At 47.5% G+C, this 17,802-nt stretch overlaps 1 pseudogene; it reads left to right on the forward strand.

Moving 5' to 3' along the window:
- The first annotated feature begins 2,173 nt into the window (after window positions 1-2,173).
- The window catches only part of LOC141213599 (uncharacterized), a 94,500-nt pseudogene continuing 78,871 nt past the window's right edge, over window positions 2,174-17,802 (forward strand).

The raw sequence follows: 17,802 nt of genomic DNA on the forward strand, positions 1-17,802 counted from the left end.
CATGTTGCCGGACGAACCTTGCTGGCTGGCGGCCTTCACCCAGGACATATACGTTTTCCTGTAGCAGTCACACTGCCCCTTGGGATTTGTGCCCGCATTCTCCACCAATCTGTGACAGATAAGCTCTCGGGCCGGCGCAGGTTCACACAGGAATGCAGTCCGCAGGTTCAAAAACAAACTGGTGGTTTATAAAATGTCCATAAACCAACCAGGAAAACAAAACATAACAGCCTTTTTCTGGCACAAAAGGTATAATAGAACAAAATTCAAAATAACCCGTCCATATGCAGCACGGCTTCAGCCGTTTAAATGTAGTGCTTCTCTCTACCTCCAGCAGACTCTGAGCAGCACATGCAAGGTCTGCTCACCTTGCACAACACACAGCACACTGAGACAGGCACAGCTGTCTTAAATCAGGCCTTCCAAGACCTGAACTGAAGGTAAGTGAGCAGCTGACCCACCATCCCCCACCCCCAGCTCTTTCAGCTGCTCGTAAAACCCGGCCCTTTAATCCGGGCCCATTAACTCCCTCTCAGCACTATGTGTGCTGGAGCCTGCTTCTCCGGGTCCTACATCACCGAAGGTTGGTACTTCGGGGACACATACCTCCCATCCATGACCTGTCCGGAAGCCACCTTACAGCGCACAGATACGTACACTTCGTACACGCGCGGCTCTGCTCCGTACATCTCGTACACACGCGGCTCCGCTCCGTACACCTCGTACACGCGCGTCTCCGCTCCGTACACCTCCTACACGCGCGGCTCCGACCGTACACCTCGTACCTGCGCGGCTCCGCTCCGTACACCTCGTACACGCGCGGCTCTGCTCCGTACACCTCGTACACGCGCGGCTCTGCTCCGTACACCTCGTACACGCGCGGCTCTGCTCCGTACACCTCGTACACGCGCGGCTCTGCTCCGTACATCTCGTACACGCGCGGCTCTGCTCCGTACACCTCGTACACGCGCGGCTCTGCTCCGTACACCTCGTACACGCGCGGCTCTGCTCCGTACACCTCGTACACGCGCGGCTCTGCTCCGTACACCTCGTACACGCGCGGCTCTGCTCCGTACACCTCGTACACGCGCGGCTCTGCTCCGTACACCTCGTACACGCGCGGCTCCGCTCCGTACACCTCGTACACGCGCGGCTCCGCTCCGTACACCTCGTACACGCGCGGCTCCGCTCCGTACACCTCGTACACGCGCGGCTCCGCTCCGTACACCTCGTACACGCGCGGCTCCGCTCCGTACACCTCGTACACGCGCGGCTCCGCTCCGTACACCTCGTACACGCGCGGCTCTGCTCCGTACACCTCGTACACGCGCGGCTCTGCTCCGTACACCTCGTACACACACGCGGCTCCGCTCCGTACACCTCGTACACACGCGGCTCCGCTCCGTACACCTCGTAAACACGCGCGGCTCCGCTCCGTACACCTCGTACGCACACGGCTCTGCTCCGTACACCTCGTACACACGCGGCTCTGCTCCGTACACCTCGTACACACGCGGCTCCGCTCCGTACACCTCGTACACACGCGGCTCCGCTCCGTACACCTCGTACACACGCGGCTCTGCTCCATACACCTCGTACACACGCGGCTCTGCTCCGTACACCTCGTACACACGCGGCTCTGCTCCGTACACCTCGTACACACGCGGCTCTGCTCCGTACACCTCGTACACACGCGGCTCTGCTCCGTACACCTCGTACACACGCGACTCCGCTCCGTACACCTCGTACACACACGGCTCCGCTCCGTACACCTCGTACACACGCGGCTCCGCTCCGTACACCTCGTACACACACGGCTCTGCTCCGTACACCTCGTACACACGCGGCTCTGCTCCGTACACCTCGTACACACGCGGCTTCACTCCGTACACCTCGTACACGCGCGGCTCCGCTCCGTACACCTCGTACACACACGGCTCCGCTCCGTACACCTCGTACACACGCGGCTCCGCTCCGTACACCTCGTACACACGCGGCTCCGCTCCGTACACCTCGTACACACGCGGCTCCGCTCCGTACACCTCGTACACACGCGGCTCTGCTACATCCACACTGTAAACCCCTGCTGACCCCACACATAAACTTCAGCTCATCCAGCACCATGACAACCAGCACAGCAGAGTCCTGCATCCACTGAGGCCCCTGATCATGTGACCCCTGACTCCTCCCCTCCTGTGACCTCATCACAGCTCCTGTGCGCACAGAGCAACCATATATGTGGTGGCGGCTCTGCAGGTGGAGGTATGTGGAGACCCCCATTACTGGGCGCAGGGGGCAGTAACCCCTTCAGCACGGAGACTCTTTTGGGGTCTAGTGTTGCCCCTTTATAAGAATCATAAGGTTTTTGTTCTGTTTCCTGTAATAGATACATACGACCCAACTATGGAGACAGGAAGGGAGGAAACGTATTGTTCTCATAGTACAGGACCCCTTTACTGCCCCACAGTGTAATGCCCCCATTATGCCCCTTATGCACTATGTATGATGCCCCCACACAGTGTAATGCCCCCATTATGCCCCTTATGCAGGATGTATGATGCCCCCACACAGTGTAATGTCTCCATTATGCCCCTTATGCAGGATGTATGATGCCCCCCACAGTGTAATGCCCTCATTATGCCCCTTATGCACTATGTATGATGCCCCCACACAGTGTAATGCCCCCATTATGCCCCTTATGCAGTATGTATGATGCCCCCACACAGTGTAATGTCCCCATTATGCCCCTTATGCAGGATGTATGATGCCCCCACACAGTGTAATGCCCCCATTATGCCCCTTATGCAGGATGTATGATGCCCCCCACAGTGTAATGCCCCCATTATGCCCCTTATGCAGGATGTATGATGCCCCCCCACAGTGTAATGCCCCCATTATGCCCCTTATGTAGGATGTATGACGCCCCCCACAGTGTAATGCCCCCATTATGCCCCTTATACAGTATGTATGATGCCCCACACAGTGTAATGCCCCCATTATGCCCCTATGCAGGATGTATGATGCCCCCACACAGTGTAATGCCCCCATTATGCCCCTATGCTGGATGTATGATGCCCCCCACAGTATAATGCCCCCATTATGCCCCTTATGCAGGATGTATGATGCCCCCCACAGTGTAATGCCCCCATTATGCCCCTTATGCAGGATGTATGATGCCCCCACACAGTGTAATGCCCCCCATTATGCCCCTTATGCAGTATGTATGATGCTCCACACACAGTGTAATGCCCCCATTATGCCCCTTATGCAGGATGTATGATGCCCCCCACAGTGTAATGCCCCCATTATGCCCCTTATGCAGGATGTATGATGCCCCCACACAGTGAAATGCCCCCCATTATGCCCCTTATGCAGTATGTATGATGCTCCACACACAGTGTAATGCCCCCATTATGCCCCTTATACAGGATGTATGATACCCCCACAGTATAATGCCCCCATTATGCCCCTTATGCAGGATGTATGATGCCCCCACACAGTGTAATGCCCCCATTATGCCCCTTATGCAGGATGTATGATGCCCCCACACAGTGTAATGCCCCCATTATACCCCTTATGCAGTATGTATGATGCCCCACAGTGTAATGCCCCCATTATGCCCCTTATGCAGTATGTATGACGCCCCTACACAGTGTAATGCCCCCATTATGCCCCTTATGCAGGATGTATGATGCCCCCACACAGTGAAATGCCCCCCATTATGCCCCTTATGCAGTATGTATGATGCCCCACAGTGTAATGCCCCCATTATGCCCCTTATGCAGTATGTATGACGCCCCTACACAGTGTAATGCCCCCATTATGACCCTTATGCAGTATGTACAGTGGTGGCCAAAAGTATTGGCACCCCTGCAATTCTGTCAGATAATACTCAATTTCTTCCTGAAAATGATTGCAATCACAAATTCTTTGGTATTATTATCTTCATTTAATTTGTCTTCAATGAAAAAACACAAAAGAGAATGAAGCAAAAATCAAATCATTGATCATTTCACACAAAACTCCAAAAATGGGCCAGACAAAAGTATTGGCACCCTCAGCCTAATACTTGGTTGCACAACCTTTAGCCAAAATAACTGCGAACAACCGCTTCCTGTAACCATCAATGAGTTTCTTACAATGCTCTGCTGGAATTGTAGACAATTCTTCTTTGGCAAACTGCTCCAGGTCCCTGAAATTTTGAAGGGTGCCTTCTCCAAACTGCCATTTTGAGATCTCTCCACAGGTGTTCTATGGGATTCAGGTCTGGACTCATTGCTGGCCACCTTAGAAGTCTCCAGTGCTTTCTCTCAAACCATTTTATAGTGCTTTTGGAAGTGTGTTTTGGGTCATTGTCCTGCTGGAAGACCCATGACCTCTGAGAGAGACCCATCACCTCTGAGGGAGACCCAGCTTTCTCACACTGGGCCCTACATTATGCTGCAAAATTTGTTGGTAGTCTTCAGACTTTATAATGCCATGCACACGGTCAAGCAGTCCAGTGCCAGAGGCAGCAAAGCAACCCCAAAACATCAGGGAACCTCCGCCATGTTTGACTGTAGGGACCGTGTTCTTTTCTTTGAATGCCTCTTTTTTTTCCCTGTACACTCTATGTTGATGCTTTTTCCCAAAAAGCTCTACTTTTGTCTCATCTGACCAGAGAACATTCTTCCAAAACGTTTTAGGCTTTCTCAGGTAAGTTTTGGCAAACTCCAGCCTGGCTTTTTTATGTCTCGGGGTAAGAAGTGGGGTCTTCCTGGGTATCCTACCATACAGTCCCTTTTCATTCAGACGCCGACGGATAGTACGGGTTGATACTGTTGTACCCTCGAACTGCAGGGCAACTTGAACTTGTTTGGATGTTAGTCGAGGTTCTTTATCCACCATCCGCACAATCTTGCGTTGAAATCTCTCATCAATTTTTCTTTTCTGTCCACATCTAGGGAGGTTAGCTACAGTACCATGGGCTTTAAACTTCTTGAAGACACTGCACGGAAGACACAGGAACATTCAGGTCTTTGGAGATGGACTTGTAGCCTTGAGATTGCTCATTCTTCCTCACAATTTGGTTTCTCAAGTCCTCAGACAGTTCTTTGGTCTTCTTTCTTTTCTCCATGCTCAATGTGGTACACACAAGGACACAGGACAGAGGTTGAGTCAACTTTAATCCATGTTAACTGGCTGATTTAGTTATTGCCAACACCTGTTAGGTGCCACAGGTAAGTTACAGGTGCTGTTAATTACACGAATTAGAGAAGCATCACATGATTTTTCAAACAGTGCCAATACTTTTGTCCACCCCCTTTTTTAGGTTTGGTGTGGAATTATATCCAATTTGGCTTTAAGACAATTCTTTTTAGTATTTTTTCATTGAAGACAAAATAAATGAAGATAATAATACCAAAGAATTTGTGATTGCAACCTTTATCAGAAAGAAACTGAGTATTATCTGACAGAATTGCAGGGGTGCCAATACTTTTGACCACCACTGTATGATGCCCCACACATTGTAATACCTCCATTATGCCCCTTATGCAGTATTTTTGATGCCCCACACAGTATAATGCCCCCATTATGCCCCTTATGCAGTATGTATGATGCCCCCACACAGTGTAATGCCCCCATTATGCCCCTTATGCAGTATGTATGATGCCCCCACACAGTGTAATGCGCCCATTATGCCCCTTATGCAGTATGTATGATGCCCCCACACAGTGTAATGCCCCCATTATGCCCCTTATGCAGTATGTATGATGCCCCCACACAGTGTAATGCCCCCATTATGCCCCTTATGCAGTATGTATGATGCCCCCACACAGTGTAATGCCCCCATTATGCCCCTTATGCAGTATGTATGATGCCCCCACACAGTGTAATGCCCCCATTATGCCCCTTATGCAGTATGTATGATGCCCCCACACAGTGTAATGCCCCCATTATGCCCCTTATGCAGTATGTATGATGCCCCCACACAGTGTAATGCCCCCATTATGCCCCTTATGCAGTATGTATGATGCCCCCCACAGTGTAATGCCCCCATTATGCCCCTTATGCAGTATGGATGATGCCCCCACACAGTATAATGTTCCCACAGTACCGCCTGAGGTCCTGCAGTTTGAATAAGTCCTGAGGTTTTACAGTTTGAATAATCCCTCTGGAGTTGGTTTTCCCTCTGCCTGCTCCCCTACATATACCCTCGAGCATGTATACATTCATGTAGGGGAGCAGGCCTTACTAGATATCGAGGCTTTGTACAGTAATATATCGCATGAGGATGATATCAGTGGCGTAAGATGTTTATTGAAATCGATATCAATAGAGTGTAGTAGACATAATGACTTCATGGAGGATCTTCTAAAATTCATTCTTACTCATAACGTCTTACTTTTTGACAGGAAGTACTTAAACGAGCTCAGGGGTACTGCGATGGGGAGCCCCTGTACCCCCTCATCTGCTAATCTATTCCTGGGCTGGTGGGAGGAAACCAAAATACTCAGTGATGATTATAAGTAGTGGCAACCATATATTGGGGTATGATATAGATATATTGACAACATTTTTATCATCTGGTCAAGGACGAGTGAACAATTTCTTTAATTTGTCAGGGAACTCAATATCCATAGAGTGGCCCTTAGATTTATATCAGAGTTTAATTATTACCAGTTGCCTTTCCTTGATGTACCAATCAAGAAAGTACGGGATGGGAGCCAGGGCTGTGGAGTCGGTAAGCCAAACCTTTGACTCCTACTCCTAAATTTCCATGACACCGTCTCCGACTTCATGACTCCGACTCCCTCATACATGGCTCATGTTTAAGTGATTTACAGTAGGACACATTTTATTCGTTCTCCCATGACAGCACCACGAGAGAGAGGATCTGCCCATCAAGGACAGGAAACCTACGGGTTAAAAAGGGCGGCACCTCTCTCTCGCCTCAGTTTAGGTTTCCTGTCCGTGATGGGAGACCTCGCAGGCTTACCTGCAGAAGATGGTCTCTTGCCCCAGAGGGAGCCACAGGGCGTTGGATGGAGCTGTCTGTCCTGGGCCTCTGGAGACGCCACGGCAGGGCTCATTGGGGCACCTCCATGTGCGTTGCGGCAGGCAGTACGAGGCAGGAGATCCGGGCCGCGCCGGCGGGGCACGTGACAGGCGCGGCCCTGTGACGTATTTCCGGTGCGTCGGGGACGTCACCGGAAGTGGGCGGAGCTCGCGTGCGCAACCAGGAAGTGCGCGCGAGCATGAGGACGCCGAAGCCACGAGGAGGACAACGTCAGCTGGGCAGGCGGCGGTGAGCCCACCTGGGGGGGGGGGAACCACGTGGGAACAATTGACTCCCTCCTGGGTTCTAAAAAAGAAAAAAACCCACACATGGTACCTGGCATGGCCAGTATAAAAGAGTCCTGGCAACATACAAAGGTGCTTCCCAGCCCATTGTTATCTTGGTAGACATGGGAGATTCATAGGAGCAGCTTTCACCTCAGCAAGAGCAGCTGCTGCAGGAGCAGCCCTCTGGGGAGCCCTCACAACTGGTGGTGCAACGTTATTCCCGGTCTGGGTCTAGTCGTTCACCACTAAGAGCAGAAAAAATAGTCCGGTTCAGCGTGATTCCCCGCCTTTTATGATGGATTCTTCTGCTTCTACGGTACCAGATATTCTGTGGGGTAAGTGGAATCTTCGTGGAAGTTCTACTAATAGTTTCCTCCTCCTTTTTTCTTTCTATAAACTCCTCTTTCAGAGCAAGAAATGTTCAGCTAAAACGAAACATAAAGAATGTGCCTTATGCAGCAATCCGCTCCCAGATGCATATAATAAGAAATTGTGCCAGCTGTGTATTAACAAAGTAATGGCGGAGGAAACCCCTGGGTTGTCCCTGGACCTAAAGACTTTAATTAGAGAGGAAATAGGCAAGGCTTTGCAAGGCTCAGAATCTACTCATATTTCTCGGGAACCTGAGCCGGGTCCAGATATCTGACATTTCCTCCTCCGCTCTCTCTTCTTCTGATAGTGAATCGGATAGACAGTGTTTTCCTCTGCAGGAGGTTGATGCCTTGGTAAAAGCTGTCCGGTCTACCATGGGCATTGTAGACATGAGGGCAGAAAAGTCTGTGGAGGACTTAATGTTTGGTGGATTAGGTCAGAAAAAGAGAAAACGTTTTCCCGTGAATACAAGAGTAAAAGACCTCAATGATAGAGAGTGGAAAAAACCCGACAGGAAGGGCAGTGTTCCTCCATCTTTCAAGAGGAGGTACCCATTTGAGGATGCCATATGTTCCTCTTGGTCAAAAGCACCAAAGCTGGACGTTGCTGTCGCTAAAGCGGCAAAAAAGACTTCCCTCCCGTTTGATGACATGGGAGCATTAAAAGACCCCCTGGACAGACGAGCCGATACCTTCTTAAAAGGTGCATGGGAGACAGCTGCAGGAGCACTGAGACCAGCAGTAGCAGCCACCTGCACATCTAGAGCCCTGATGGTTTGGCTGGAACAGTTAAACAGTCAGCTAAGGGATGGTGTCTCTAGGAAGGAGATTATTTCTTCCCTTCCACTGATTCAGGGTGCAGCGGCCTTTCTTGCTGATGCGTCTGCGGACTTAGTCAGATTCGCAGCAAAGTCATCAGCTCTGTCAAATGCGGCTCGACGAGCGCTATGGATTAAATGCTGGCTTGGGGATGTACAGACAAAGTCCAGGCTGTGTGCAATCCCTTGCGAAGGGGAATATCTCTTTGGCCAGACTATGGACGAATTATTGGAGAAGGCCGGAGATCCTAAGAAGTGTTTTCCATCAGTACCTCTACCCTCCTTTAAGAGATCGTTTCGGAAAAGAAAATTCATCCGAAGAAGATTCTTCAGGGAACCGGACAAGTCCGAAGAAAGAGGTCGAAAAGGTAGAGGCCTTCTCTTTGGTTCATCTCCAAAAAATCAGCAGAAGCCAGGGAATGCACAATCAGCCCAGGTGGGAGGGAGATTGTCATTATTTTCCCCAGCTTGGGAACAGATTTCTCATAGTAATTGGATTTTGAGCCTGATTAAATATGGTCTAAAATTTCAATTTCAAGCTTTTCCTCACAAGAGATTCATGATTGTTCCCTCTAGTTCCTCCCCAGAACGCCAGACTGCCCTCGTATCGGAAATTCAAGTCTTAATAAGGAAAAACGTCCTGATTGAGGTTCCGGATTCAGAAAAGGGTCTCGGATTCTACTCCCCGCTCTTCTTGGTCCCAAAACCGGATGGGAGTTTCAGGACAATTATAAATCTAAAATCCTTAAATAGCTTCCTTAAAGTAGACACTTTCAAAATGGAATCCTTGAAAACAGTAATAAAGTTGCTTTTTCCCCACTGTTATATGGTAGTTCTCGATCTCAAGGATGCGCATTACCATATTCCCATTCATAGTTACTATCAGAAATACCTGAGGCTGGCCATTGAAATTGAGGGGGTGGTTAAACACTTTCAGTGCACTGCACTTCCCTTTGGGTTAGCAATAGCCCCGCGAATTTTCACCAAATTAATGGCAGAGGTTATGGCCCATATAAGAGAAAGAGACATTCTAATAATCCCTTACCTAGATGATCTCCTGATAGTGGGAAACTCTGTTGTTCAATGCGAGGCCCACCTTCGGGTGACCATGTCTGTCTTGGAGGGCTTGGGGTGGTTTCTAAATTTGGAAAAATCTAGATTAACTCCACTCAAAGCTCAGCAGTATCTGGGGGTCATGTTAGATTCTAAAAAACGGTTATGTTATTTATCTGAAGAAAAAATCACAAGAATCCAGGGTTTGGTAAGACAGTGTATGGATAAACCCTCTATGTCACTCCGTAAAGCCATGTCGTTATTAGAGACCTTAACCTCGAGTTTTTCCGCAGTTCGTTGGTCACAATTTCATTCAAGGGCTCTTCAGTGGGATGTATTGTATAACAACTCAGTCCTAGAAGGACATTTAGACCGTGAGTTTACCCTGTGTCCTCGGGCCATACATTCCCTTCATTGGTGGTTATGACACGATAATCTTTCTAGGGGGGTCCCCTGGGAGTGTAAGCCGATGGGAGTCTTAACTACAGATGCGAGTGCTGCAGGTTGGGGAGCTCACTTCAATGGGAACTTAGTTCAGGGGACCTGGTCAAGGAGTGAGATACAGTTGTCATCAAATGTTAAGGAGCTTTTGGCGGTGGATTATGCGTTCAACAAGTTCCTTACAGGGCCAGCATGTCCGTATACTCTCGGGCAATCAAGTCTCGGTAGCTTATATAAATCACCAAGGGGGAACCCGCTCAAGAGACTTAATGAGGGTAGCGGACAGACTTCTTCAGAATATCATTGTCTCTCCCTTTCGGCTATTCATCTAAAAGGGAAAGAAAACGTCTGTTATGTTCTGCTACCAGAGCTAAGGAAAGAGAGGAAATCTGTCCCTACGATAGAACTCAGCTGAATCCCTACGATGTAACAGGGAACCTGATCCTGCGATCAGACCTGCTAAAGTCCTAAGCTAGTCTGTACGGAGACCTATAGATGTGGGGAAGGAATCCCTACAAGTACTAAGGACTGGGAGGAAAATGGGACACCTCCTAACAGAAAGAGTAGCAGTCAGACAAACAAACAAAATATATAGAACACTGAGGTCCGTAGACCAAGCAAACTAACAGAGTTAGATACAGAGCACAGGCTAGCTAGAAAGTAGTTATACAATGAAGTCCAGCAAAGCCAGAAGGGCGGAGCAGGATTAAATAGGCCAACGAGGTCATGTGACCAGCAAAGGAAAAAACCTAAGAGCAAGGTTCTAACAGTACCCCCCCTTCTAAGAGGATCCTCCGGATCCCCTAGGACCAGGCTTATCAGGAAATCTCCTGTGAAACGCTCTGATAAGTCTGGACGCGGAAACATCATCTGACCTCACCCAAGAGTTATCCTCGGGTCCGAAACCTTTCCAGGCCACCAGATACTGCAAACTACCTCTATACCGTCTAGAGTTAAGGATGCGAGAAATTTCATATTCCCCGTCCTCCACCACCGGAGGAACAGAGGCAGAGGCGTCACCATCCGACACAACAGCTTTTTTTAACAGAGAGACATGAAATACCGGATTAATTCTCCAGGAGGTAGGAACCTCCAACCTAACAGCAGATTGGTTGACAACCTGAAGCACCTTAAAGGGCCCTACAAACTTGGGACCCAATTTCTTAGAAGGAATCCTCAACCGCAGATTCCTAGAGGACAACCAAACCATGTCACCAACAGCGAACAAAACCTCCTGTCGTTTCCTATCAAAGTAGTCTTTAGATTTTCTGTTGGCCTCCTGAAGATTACCACGCACATCCGTCCAAACTCTCTCCAAATCACCGGAAAAATTCTCCTCCTCAGGCACGGCAGATCCCAACTTGGAGAACGACCCAAACGACGGATGTCTCCCAGAACAACAAAAAAAAGGCGAACAACCAGCAGAAGAAGATGTATGATTGTTCAGAGCAAATTCAGCAAGTGGCAGAAACTCAGACCACCCCTCTTGATTGTCTGCCACAAAACAACGCAAGAACTGCTCAACATCCTGGTTTTTCCTTTCTGTCTGGCCATTAGATTCAGGATGATATCCGGACGAGAACGACAAATGAATTCCCAACCTATCACAAAAGGCACGCCAAAAACGAGCCACGAACTGAGGACCCCTATCAGAAACAATGTCAGTAGGAACGCCATGAAGTCTGACAATTTCCTTGACAAAGGCCTTAGCGAGAGTTTTAGCGCAGGGCAGTTTGACGAAGGGAACCAAGTGACACATCTTGCTAAAACGGTCCACGACCACCCAGATGACAGTAAAACCCTCAGAGGGGGGAAGGTCAGTTATAAAGTCCATAGCCAAATGTGTCCAAGGAGCACTAGTAACCTCCAAAGGACAAAGCAACCCCGCAGCAGGAGTATGTGAGGACTTAGATCTAGCACATATAGTACATTGACGCACCCACTTAATGACTTCCTTCTGCCATCCAGGCCACCAAAAACTGCGACCCACCAGTCTCTTGGTCTCAGAGATTCCGGGATGACCTGCCAACCGAGATTCGTGACACTCAATAAACAAATCTCTCCTAAAGGTCCCAGGCACAAACAACCTCCCATGAGGAGTGTTAGATGGGGCATTCTCCTGTGCTTTAAGAATCTCGTCTTCCAAAACGGAGTCCAAAGCAGCTATCACAACACCTTCTTGTAAAATGTTCTCCTCTTTCTCAGCACCAACTGTGGGAGAAAAACTGCGAGACAAGGCATCCGCCTTAACATTCTTAGTACCAGGGATGTAAGTAACGGAGAAATTAAACCGCGAGAAAAACAGTGCCCACCTAGCCTGACGGGCATTCAGGCGCTTGGCAGCATCAAGATATATCAGATTTTTATGATCCATAAGAACCTGAACGGGAAATTCCGCACCTTCCAAGAAGTGGCGCCAGTGTTCAAATGCGAGTTTAATAGCCAATAATTCCCGATTACCAATATCGTAATTCAGTTCAGTCTCCGAAAATTTTTTTGAAAAAAAAGGCACAGGGATGTAATCCATCCCCGTTATCCTGAGACAATACTGCGCCAACCCCCACCGAAGAAGCATCAGCCTCAACCAAAAACGGCTTAGTCACATCAGGCTGCATAAGGATGGGAGCAGAGGTGAACCTCTCCTTGAGATACACAAAAGCTTCAATGGCCTCAGAAGACCACTGAACCGCATCAGCACCTTTCCTGGTGAGATCGGTTAGAGGTTTGACAATACTAGAAAAATTTTTTATGAATTTTCTGTAATAATTGGCGAAACCTAAAAACCTCTGTATCGATTTCAAACCAGTAGGCCTAGGCCATTCCTGTACAGCTTGAACTTTAACCGGGTCCATCTCAAAACCTTCGCTGGAGATAATGTAACCCAAAAAACTAATTCTCTGTACAGCGAACTCACATTTCTCCAGCTTAGCAAAAAGCGAATTGTCCATTAACAATTGTAATACCTCACGTACGCTCCGCCAATGAGACTCAAGATCCGGCGAATAAATCAAAATGTCATCCAAATACACAACCACATTTTTGCCGATCAAAGGTCTAAGGATGTCATTAATAAGATTCTGAAAAAATGCAGGAGCATTAGTAAGACCAAAAGGCATAACCAGATTCTCAAAATGACCCACAGGAGTGTTAAAAGCAGTCTTCCATTCGTCACCCTCCTTCATGCGCAACAGATTGTATGCCCCCTTAAGGTCAATTTTAGAGAACCACTTGGCCCCCATTAACTGATTAAACAGATCAGGAATCAATGGCAGTGGGTAAGGATTGCGTACAGTAATTTTGTTAATCTCACGAAAATCCAGACAAGGACGTAAACCGCCGTCCTTTTTTTTTACAAAAAAAAATCCAACCGCCACAGGAGACTTAGAGGGCCTAATGTGACCGGCGGCCAAACTTGTCTGTATATATTCATCCAAAGCCTTCCTCTCAGGAATAGTAAGGTTAAATAAACGACTTTTAGGAAGAGTCGCTCCAGGGACAAATTCAATAGAACAATCATAGTCTCTATGGGGAGGCAAAACCTGCGATTCCTTCTCAGAAAAAACTCTCCAAAAATCCTGAATAGGAACAGGCAATTCTCCCCTATCCAAAGCTGCAATACGCCCGTTACAACACTTGTCATAACATTTATGGCTCCAGGATTTAATTTCATTGGTAGACCAATCCAGTACAGGATTGTGAAATTTTAACCAGGGCAATCCCAATATTACTGGAGAAGGCAAGTTATTCAAAACTACCAAATCCAATTTCTCATGGTGAACACCATTAATAGTGAGAGGAAATTCACAGACCTTGAGAGTAATATTCTTCAAAGGGGAACCATCCACAGAAACCACAGCAATGGGGGATGATAAAGGTTCGGGTTTTAAATTGAGTCTTTCCAAGAATCCCCCATCAATTACATTCAGAGTAGACCCACAATCAACAAACACCCGAAATTCCATTAATTTTTCCTGAGCAATCGTGGAAGCAGCTAAAAATACACCCTTGGAATTTAAACAGGCAATACGGGCATGACTGACCATTTTTTTTTCTTTCTTCATACGAAGCTCACAGCCTTTAATCAAATGACCAGATTTTCCGCAATAGAAACACAAGCCTTCAGAAAATCGACGGTCTTTTTCTTGAGAGCGAGGTGCCACCGATCCAATCTCCATCGGTTCACCACTGTTCGTACACACATTCTCATAACCAGAAACTGACATAGCAGAGGATTTGCTCTCATTAACCCTTGCACGCAGTCTCCTATCCACCCGTATAGCTAATTGCATAGCCTGTTGCAAATCTTCAGGTGTAGGATAAGCAATTAGCAGGTCTTTAACCCTTTCATTGAGCCCAGCAAGAAATAGACTTTTCAGAGCAGAATCGTTCCACCCTGTTTGAGTAGACCAACGACGGAAATGAGTACAATATTTTTCCACATTACCTAATCCCTGTTTCAAACGTCTCAACTCAGTCTCAGCTGATGCGACACGGTCAGGATCATCATATAATAGCCCCAAAGCAGAAAAAAAACTATCCACTGATCTGAAGCATGTATCACTAGGTTGCAAAGAAAAGGCCCACTCCTGAGGCTCTTTGCGCAAAAGTGACATTATGAACCCTATGCGCTGGGATTCATCCCCAGAGGACTTGGGTCTCAAACGAAAATACAATAAGCAAGCATTTTTAAATGAAAAAAATTCTCGGTGTTCACCAAAAAATAAATCCGGCAAACATACCTTAGGCTCCAAGAAATGTGCTCCAGGACAGTTACTCACGTGCTGACGGAGCTCGGCCACCTCCAGAGAGAGTCCCTGCAGGCGATGAGCCAAATCCTGAACCGACACCATGATGGAACAGAAAAATCTTTCCTTAGAGAATTTGCAGGCTGGACTTACTGTTATGTTCTGCTACCAGAGCTAAGGAAAGAGAGGAAATCTGTCCCTACGATAGAACTCAGCTTAATCCCTACGATGTAACAGGGAACCTGATCCTGCGATCAGACCTGCTAAAGTCCTAAGCTAGTCTGTACGGAGACCTATAGATGTGGGGAAGGAATCCCTACAAGTACTAAGGACTGGGAGGAAAATGGGACACCTCCTAACAGAAATAGTAGCAGTCAGACAAACAAACAAAATATATAGAACACTGAGGTCCGTAGACCAAGCAAACTAACAGAGTTAGATACAGAGCACAGGCTAGCTAGAAAGTAGTTATACAATGAAGTCCAGCAAAGCCAGAAGGGCGGAGCAGGATTAAATAGGCCAACGAGGTCATGTGACCAGCAAAGGAAAAAACCTAAGAGCAAGGTTCTAACAACGTCACAGCGGATTTCCTAAGCCGTATTTCCATAAAAGAGGGAGAATGGTCCTTGAATCCTCAAATCTTCTCCAGAATTGTGGCAATGTGGGGTCTTCCGACAGTGGACTTATTTGCGACGAAATGCAACCGGAAGGTGACAACATTCTGTTCCCTAGACCCCAGAGAAGAACCCCTGACAGTGGACGCCTTTATGGTTCCCTGGAAATTCCCTCTGACATATGCATTTCCTCCCATGATCCTGCTTCCAGCAGTTATAAGGAAGATCAGGGCAGACAGGGCCAGAGTAATACTCATATGCCCCTTTTGGCCCAAAAGACCGTGGTTCCCTTGTCTCCGAAAAATATCCATATCAGATCCCTGGATCCTTCCGGAGATTCCAGACCTTCTCACACAGGGTCCGGTTTCCCATACTCCAGCCTCGAGTCTCCATTTGACGGCGTGGAATTTGAGAGGGTGCTGTTAACCAACAAGGGATTCCCCGCAAATGTAGTAAATACTCTCTTGTCTAGCAGAAAACCCGTTACCACCCGCATTTATGCTAGGACCTGGAGGAAGTTTTTATCATTTACTGAATTTAAATCAGAGGAGGGGCCCCCTATTGGGAAAATACTAGAGTTTCTGCAGCGGGGCTTAGAATTGGGGCTTACCACTAGTACCTTAAAAGTACAGGTGTCGGCTTTGGGAGCTTTGTTTTCTTCCGATATTGCAGCTAATTATTGGATAGCACGATTTATAAAAGCTTCCTTTAGGTGTAGACCCATTATCAAAGCAAAATCCTCTCCCTGGGATTTGAATTTGGTCCTAGAGGCCTTAACTAATCCTCCCTTCGAGCCCCTAGATTTAGCCTCCCCAAAAATTATTCTCCTAAAAACAGCCCTGTTAGTGGCCCTGACTTCAGCCAGAAGAGTGAGTGACATACAGGCTCTTTCCATATGTCCGCCATTTACTCAGATTCTGGATGATAGGATTGTATTAAAACCTGACCCAGCCTTTCTTCCAGAAGTAGTCACTCGGTTCCATAGAACTCAGGAGGTAGTTCTCCCAACCTTTTGCTTTCCCCCCAAAAATCAAAAAGAGGAGAGGCTACACACTTTAGACGTGAGGAGGTGCGTACTCAAATACCTACAGATTTCACTCTGTTTTAGGAAGGATAATTCCCTATTTATATGCCATCAGGGGGCTAGAAAGGGTTGTAAGGCCTCAAAGTCTACGATTGCAAGATGGATTAGAGAGGCCATATCCCTCGCCTACTCCTCAGGGAATAAGGAGGTTCCGGAGGGGTTGAGAGCTCATTCCACCAGAGCGATAGCAACCTCCTGGGCGGAGAAAACGGGGCTTTCCATCGAAGAGATATGTAAGGCTGCCACTTGGTCTTCTCCTTCTACCTTTTATAGGCATTATAGATTGGACCTGGGTGTCTCTGCTGATCTCACCTTTGGGAGAAGGGTGCTTCAAGCGGTGATCCCTCCCTAATTTCCTTTCGTCTCTGTAATTCTCTCGTGGTGCTGTCATGGGAGAACGAATAAAGCCTTAGTTACTTACCGGTAACGGGATTTTTCGGAGCCCATGACAGCACCCGTATATTCCCTCCCTTCACTGGTGTTTTGCACTCCCGTAGAGTTGGCTTTCCTTTGTTTTGTGCACCTTTGGGAGAAGTTGGTGAAAGTAATGTACTTAATGTAATGATGTGTTTATTGTAACTAACCTTGGCGGTCCTCTCATGCTCTGTTAACTAAACTGAGGCGAGAGAGAGGTGCCGCCCTTTTTAACCTGTAGGTTTCCTGTCCTTGATGGGCGGATCCTCTCTCTCGTGGTGCTGTCATGGGCTCCGAAAAATCCCGTTACCGGTAAGTAACTAAGGCTTTTCTCAGCTAAAAGTCTAGACTCTTAGATCAGGAATAGGCAAGACATTTATAGGATTTTTACAGGATGAAAATGGAGAAATGGTAAGAGAGGATGTTGAGAAGGCCGAACTTTTTAATTCCTATTTTGCATCTGTTTTCTCTCAGAAAGAAAATGTAACATCAACTGATCTTCACTGTCCTTTTAAAGGAATAGAAGAATCCAAGTTATCTGTAAACAGAGAGATTGTGAGGGAATATTTAGCTAATATAAATGAGTTCAAGTCTCCAGGTCCAGATGAATTACACCCCAGAGTACTGAAGGAGATCGTAGAAGAAATTTTAGAACCACTCTCCATAATCTTTGAAAATTCTTGGAGAACAGGAGAAGTCCCAGAAGACTGGAGAAGAGCAAATGTTGTTCCTATCTTCAAAAAGGGGAAGAAGGTGGACCCAGGGAACTATAGGCCGGTGAGTCTGACTTCTATACCAGGAAAGATCTTTGAACAAATTATTAAACAACATGTATGTAAGTACATGGATAAGAATGAAGTGATTAACCAGAGTCAGCATGGGTTTGTAACTAACAAGTCATGTCAGACTAACTTAATTTCCTTCTATGACAGAATC

Source organism: Phyllobates terribilis, unplaced genomic scaffold (genome assembly GCF_046119375.1).
Source record: "Phyllobates terribilis strain yellow unplaced genomic scaffold, ASM4611937v1 Scaffold_200__1_contigs__length_3551848, whole genome shotgun sequence".
NCBI lineage: Eukaryota > Metazoa > Chordata > Amphibia > Anura > Dendrobatidae > Phyllobates > Phyllobates terribilis.